Source organism: Cydia splendana, chromosome 14 (assembly GCF_910591565.1).
Source record: "Cydia splendana chromosome 14, ilCydSple1.2, whole genome shotgun sequence".
Taxonomy (NCBI): Eukaryota; Metazoa; Arthropoda; class Insecta; order Lepidoptera; family Tortricidae; genus Cydia; species Cydia splendana.
The window spans coordinates 13,200,027-13,207,514 of record NC_085973.1 but is presented as its reverse complement, the minus strand read 5'-3'; the positions used below and the strand labels follow the sequence as shown (position 1 = coordinate 13,207,514).

Below are 7,488 nucleotides of genomic sequence, written 5' to 3'. Positions count from 1 at the left end.
ACTACCTATAACTAATTATCACAGCAAGCTTCTCTATAGGGGTCTATGCTTTATCACCACACCAACTGGTAAAGGTCCTCTTGATTGTTCAAAAACGAATAAGAAAATTGCATTTTATCCACATGTTGAATTTTGAGTTGTTTCCTTAGGTTAGCTGGTAGAATAACCTTTTAAATGATGATTTTGAATGATAATTTCTTTATTACGTTCATTCGGATTTGATTTGGTTTGATTATTTTGATATTTCATTGTTAGTATTTTCCTTGCGTTGGTGTAGTGATAAATTTTTGTTTCACTCGGGGGCAAAGTTTGTTTAACCTTCGTGCCTTGAAACCCCCGCAACGCTCAAAACGCTTGTAAAACAATAGTTATTTGTTTTACAAGGAGGCAAAGTTGTTGTTTAACCGCTCGTGCTAATATTGATACCCGAGCAAGCAAAAGATTCCAAAATTGAACCACGAGCGTAGCGAGTGGTTCGAAAAATGTAATCTTGACGTTGCGTTGTTGGGTTTCTTAGTAGAAAGATAGCAAAAATAAATCCAAGTGCGAGGGGCTACAACGAATCCGACTAAATAACGTAGGTTGTTTTTGCTATGTAGGCACACGTAATAAGCAACTCTATGGTTAATATGTACCTACTTGCTTTTAGGATATATCCCGTCATCGGACCCAAAAGTCGGCACGTCTTTCGGCTCGATTCGGAAAATGAATTAGATTTCTACTAGACTTCAACAAGTTACGATACGGATAATTTAAAGATATTTGTAAGATAGATATGTCAAATTTGACGTTTCCGCGATTCTGGAGGTCCTCTTGAACGATTTCGACAAGTTATGACTTAGATATCCAAGTCACATCTAGTCGATATCTAATGTAGATCTAGTTGATCTCTAAATCGTCTCAAGATCTTGTGATTATCTCGAAATCCGAATAGGCCTGTACATCGCGGTACAAAAGCTCTACCTATGTCGCGCGCGCGATAAAGTACTCCAGTAAGCTGCAGAGTTAATGACCCCGCTGCAAACACATTTCTATGCAAGGGGTCACTTGACTTTGTAGCTTACTGTACATGGCTAACATGGCACTATTTTGGGCCTGGACGAGCCGAACTTAGTTACAATAAGGCGCGATTCGGGAAATGGATTAGAGATTCACTAGATATGTAATAGTAACGATATGTAACGTTCCACGGCAAAAGGTACCTTATGGCGGTTGGCGCTTACGCTATCATTAACGCCGCTCCAATATTATTGCGGCCATAAGGTACCTTTTGCCGTGGAACGTCACATATCTTTGCTATTTCATACTTTTCTAGTGAATCTCTAATTCATTTCCCGAATCGCGCCGATAGTAACATCGTTAGCAAGATTCTATTATGCACGGTCCCGGGTATGCAATGCACTGCCGTCCGCTCAGTGCTCAGCGAGCTGCGTTCGGAGAAGGACCTGAACTCACTGCACCGTAAAGCCGTTAAATTAACATCACCTATAAGATTTTTTTTACAAAATATAGAAATGGCGAATTAAATGTCTAATGGCACTCTACCAGTCATCCAGTAAATAAATAAGTTAGGCGTAGGTATTTTTATAAGTTTCGTTGTAGATTCAGATTAGGATAAGTTCTAGATTTGCGAAACTTAGCACTTGACAATTTAGTTAAAATATCAAAAATACGCCAACACTATTTCGCACTACCTAAGCGTTCGTTTTAAGTATTACTGTTTTGTATATGATGCGATTTCTATAACGGCGATCCACTATTTGCTTGAATGAATGTCGATCAGCCGCCTACTAATCTAAGAAACCACATTAGTGAACACATGGGCCGGTTTACGCCAAGCTACGTATGGGACTAGATTGAGGTCAACATTCTATTAAAAGCCACAACTTCTAATGCGCATTGACACCTCGCGTGAATATCAACCATTTATAATTAAAGCAATCAAATTCTTCGTTTTTTACAAAATATTTGGCGCGCTTGAAAAATGTGAATCTAAATTCGTCGCTACCTTTCCGCCCAAATTAGCGGTTCCCATAATAGCGTGCAACGTCCGTCTGTCTGTCTTTCCCGAAATATGGGAACAGACAATTCTCGCCCGAAATTGGTATTCATAGATAATTACATTAATTACAACATAATTAATACGAGCATTGAACGAGAAACAACTATATAAATACAGGTCCTATGTTTAATTCATAGCCATACTTAAATGTGGCGGCATTAAAATATGGTGATACCATAGGTTAGTGACCTCGTGTTTAGTTCGGTAGGTAACGCACCGCTATCAGTACATATCAAGGTTACGTACATTGTAGCGTATGTTATTAAATCATGAATTTTGCTCCTTGAATTTTCTATCTACCTCCGCTTCGACCAAATACACCAAGTTAGCTTTTGAATATAAAAGAAACGTCTGTATAAAAAACTTCAGTTCCAAATTTGACATTTGGACGTAAATTTCATAGGTATCAGCTTTGTTACATGTCCATGGGGGGTACCGGTGTTTTTTGTTAGTACCGAGAGTGAGTCTCACACCGTCACTCACGAGTGCTTCCGCAAGTGAAGCCGAACGTTAAGTACCGTATGTAATTATCGGTTAGGTATTAATTGGTGTGAGCGCGGGCGTCATGACGTGCGCGGTGACGCGACCGCTCGAACCAGAGGCGTCTCTCGCGCCGCTCCGCCGTCCGCCTCTGTGGCCCAATGGATAAGGCATCGGCCTCCTAAGCCGAGGATTGTGGGTTCGAGTCCCACCAGAGGTAAAAACATGATTTTTTGTTGAATTTGTTTAGAGGAATCTGGATTGATTTGGAGCTCTAGTTGGCACGGAAGGAGATAATATGGGATAAAAGGAATGTTCTTATTAGATTCTCTTCTAATAAGAGTTAATTTTTTCTTAGCTTAATGGATACAGTATGGGCCTTCTTGGCTCATTATTTATTAACACATAAGAAAATGTGCGTACGAAATAAGGCCCATGCATCTTATTGGATTGATATCCCATTGATCTTATTGAGATTGTTACAGTTTTTTCCAGATTAAAATAAAATACTTAACGTATTCTAAGGTACATTAAAGCACAAATAATATCGTTGATTTTTTTTTATCCAAGCTAAAAGATGAAGTTATTATTACGAGCAGAATTAGAATAGTTTCAGTAAGTATTAAATATAGAAGATAACCCAAGTTAAACGATTCAATTGTTATTGTATTCCAGTAACTTTTAATGTCCTCATATTTCAATAAAAAAAAACTCACCTAGCAACCGAATAACACGTACTTCCTAAAATAAATTTTCTGGAAAATTAAATATTTCAATATTTTCGATCTACTAATCTTGTAATACAGTAAAAGTACAATTTTATTCATCGACATCGTTCTGCCGTTATTATTTTCTCTATGGAGACCGCGCAGGCCGCAGGTAGAACGTAGTGATTATATGCTCTTTGGCCGCAGGCCGAGCCAAGAAGGAGCGCTGTTCCACGGCCGGCTGACATGACAAGATGTCAATGAAAATATCAACAGACATGTTTATGTGAAATTCTTTCAATCTTTTTAAAATGTTGGACACAGATGCTTTTTTCGTAACTGATGAGTGCCCGGTTTGGAGTAACCAGAGCCGGACGCCGATATATGCGATATAAGTAATAATTCGAGTGTTGTTCTTCCTGACGCCGCAGTTCAAAGTACTTGGGATCTAGTCTCTGTGCTCGCGTGTGCTCTTATAGTTATTTTATATCTTTTTTACTTTATTTGTATTAATTAAGTAGTTTTAGAGTAATTATTGAATGTCCCTATCCGCATCCAATGTTGTCGTCCCTACTACGTCGTTGGATATAGATATACGGTGCCCACAATGTCCCCAACCCCGTTATTTCAAAGGCTCAAAAGGCTTGAATATCCACATCACCAAAAAACATAAACCCCAGGTCTCATGTTCGGCTCCCGTAATATCGGTTCCCCCATCAACACCAGTTTTACAGCCACGATCCCCACCTTCCGACCCACCTTTTTGGCAAACTCTTAGTAACCTCAAAAATACCCTCCCTATTGTTAAACGCATACCCAGAGGCGCTCGCGTCGCAGTTTTGAAACGCCTCGCTGAAACGGTAAAAAATACAGTGAGCGAAAATTCAAAACATGCCTGGGAAGAACTTTTGACGTTTTCATTCAAAGTTCTTCACGTTAATGCCAATAATCAGGCGCATATGTCCCTTACCACAAAAATTAAAGCAAACTGCCTTCATGATTCTCCTATGCATCACATTAACAACATACATCAACAATATACTAACAGTCAAAACATGTCTAAAATAATAGAGAGCAAGGTAGCCGATGGTGACATTAGGGGAGCCGCTCGCATCATATTCTCCAACGACGTAATAGCACCTAACAGTACAGACACGCTTTCAGCACTATCTAATAAGCATCCATCTCCAGCAGCCAGCTCCGTCCTGCCCGACGCTCCCCAATTAAGTGACATTCCGCTTAAGGCTACAGCAGAAGACGTCCTAGGAGCCGTCATGTCGTTCCCGAATGGATCGGCTGGCGGCCTAGATGGTCTCACACCGCAACACCTAAAGGATGTTTTAAGTAGTGAATGCAATGGAACGCGTGACGAGCTCCTTGTACAGTTAACGTCACTCGTTAACCTTATGCTTACAGGAAAAGTACCCGAGGACGTTATCGACATCCTGTACGGCGCAAACCTATGCGCCCTTGAAAAAAAAGACGGCGGTATCCGACCAATCGCTGTTGGATGCACTTTTCGCCGCCTCACTGCGAAAATAGCCTGCCGTGCCATTCTCGAAAAATTAGGCCGAGAATTTAGCTCTTTTCAACTCGGTTTTGGATCCAAAAGCGGTTGTGAAGCCGCCATCCACGCCGTGCGTACTTACGTAGAGCGTCGGGCCGGCGAGGTGCTGCTGAAGGTGGATGTAACTAACGCTTTCAACTCCGTGGACCGAGGCGCTCTGCTGACCCAAATCAAAGAAAAAATCCCGGAAACCTACAATTTCCTATGGCAATGTTACAGCTCACCTACGAAACTTTTATATAAATCAAACCTTTTGGCCTCCTCCGTTGGTTGTCAGCAGGGTGATCCTTTAGGCCCAGCCATTTTCAGTCTCGCCATCCATTCTATCATAAAAAATCTAAATTCTAAATTAAATATTTGGTACCTGGACGACGGAACCCTTGGAGGTGAAGCCGATACTGTTTTAGACAATTTAAAAAAACTAACATCAGAGTTAAAATCAATCGGCCTAACTCTGAACTTTTCGAAATGCGAACTTTTTATTTTGAACCCTTCCTCCGATTGCAAAATTATAGAGGACAGCTTTGCTATGATAGCCCCCGGAATCAAAATTATTAGTGACAATCAGCTTCACCTTCTTGGTTGCCCTATTTTAGATCAATCTTTCGACGAATATGTCAATGCCAAAATCCAAAATTTTAATTCTGTTTCGGAACGCCTACTAAAAATTAATATGCATACCGCCTTTTCCATCATTCGATATTGCCTGTCTGTACCCAAATTTACTTATGTTCTCCGCTGTAGTTACCTTTGGAAGCATCCCACCCTACTTTTAAAACTTGACTCCTTAATTCAGGATACTCTGTCATCTGTTCTCAACATACGTTTTGAAGAAAGGTCCTGGACCCAGGCCTCTCTGCCTATTCGGCACGGTGGCCTGGGTATCCGCAAAATTTCCAGTGTGTCGCTGCCTGCCTTCTTGTCCTCGGTGCATAGTGCTCAAAACCTGATTGGAGGCATTTTATCTCGCTCTCTCGGGGCCATAGAGGCAGCACATTGCACCGAGGCCAAGAATGTTTGGTCACTAACCTGCAGCAACACGGACCCGCCTGCCAATCCATGCTCGCAGAGGCAATGGGACGAGCCGCTCTGCCGTCTAGTACGGAATAATCTCGTTGATACGTCAACTAGTACGGCAGACCGAGCTCGTCTTCTTGCCACTGCGGAGTGGGAGTCGGGTCTGTGGCTACAAGCCCTACCCTCTCCATCCATAGGGACCCTATTGGACAACACCACCTTCAGACTGGCGACTTGTTTGCGCATAGGGACTGTAACAAACGTCCCCCATCACTGCCGTTGTGGTGCCATGGTGGACAAATTTGGACATCATGGGCTTTCCTGCGGCAGAAGCGCCGGACGCATACCCAGACACGCCAGCATCAACGACGTCATCTGAAGGGCCTTTGTCAGCGTCAAAGTCCCGGCCATACTCGAGCCCGTCGGTTTGGCTAGGGACGATGGCAAGAGGCCCGACGGTATGACGTTGGTGCCTTGGAAGATGGGACGGCCTCTAGTCTGGGATGCCACATGTGTTGACACCCTCGCGCCGTCCCACCTTCCGGGCACCAGCAGAGATGCTGGTCATGCCGCGTCCATGGCAGAAGACCTCAAACGCCGCAAATATGCCAACCTTGGCAGTAGTTATATTTTTGAGGCGTTTGGGGTCGAAACGCTGGGGCCGTGGGGGCCAAGCGCGCGCCGTATATACAGGGCCTTAGCGGAGCGCCTTATAGATGCCGCAGGGGACCAGAGGGCTGGCCTGTATTTTGCTCAACGCGTTAGTATTGCCATACAACGTGGCAATGCGGCCAGCCTTCTGGGCACACTGCCCATCGGCAGTGACTTGGGGGACGTTTTTTATTTATAGGCGTTTTATTTTAAGTTTATTTAGTTTAGAGATAGTTTGTATTATTATTTTTAAGCTAATTTAATGTTTTATATTTTTTTAATAGTGTTGTAATAAATCTTTTCTTTTACCAATTATGCTTCATTGCTTAACCTATATAAGAATTAATGGCATAGGTTCTAGTGTTTATTTGTTTTTTGACATTTATGATTACCTACCTAGACTATCGCTTTTATACAACGTTTAGGATGCTTTTCTACCAGAGCTACGTTTTCATATAAATTGGCCAAGTTAGCTCCAAAACTATAAAATGGAAACGTAGATGTTAAAAATCTCTATCTCTGATGGAAAACCAGCGATATCACGCGTCGGACGAGCTACGCGACCCAGGAGGTATAGGTCTTAATATAAAGTTATTCTGAATATCGTATTTACTGAAAAAACTACTTGGAATAAATATCATACATAATTATTTCATTTTTTTAGCTAGCTATTTTCCAAGTTGAAAGTAGTAGTTTTGCTATTCATAACCTACATAGTTATGTACAAGTTTTCTTTGCGTTTACTTAACGAGTTTTATCCAAAATTAGTAACGTTAAGTGGTCGGTTAGTACAAACCTCGGGGTCAGATCAAACTATACAAGTGAGTACCTACCTTATATTATTATTATCTATAGGTACCTACACTATACATCAGGGTTTTCCGTTCAGTCCGCGCTTAGCTACACGGCTATCATTTCTGTCACACTGTTAAACCTTTATCACAAGATCGTTGGGATCTCGCGATAAATGTTTTGCACCTGTCATTCCCGGATTTCATAACATC

At 41.9% G+C, this 7,488-nt stretch overlaps 1 non-coding gene across 1 annotated transcript; it reads left to right on the top strand.

Annotated features, from left to right (window-relative positions):
* The first annotated feature begins 2,689 nt into the window (after positions 1-2,689).
* On the top strand, positions 2,690-2,762 carry Trnar-ccu (transfer RNA arginine (anticodon CCU)). The gene has a single exon. It is a non-coding gene; the product is annotated as a tRNA-Arg (tRNA).
* Positions 2,763-7,488: the final 4,726 nt, after the last annotated feature.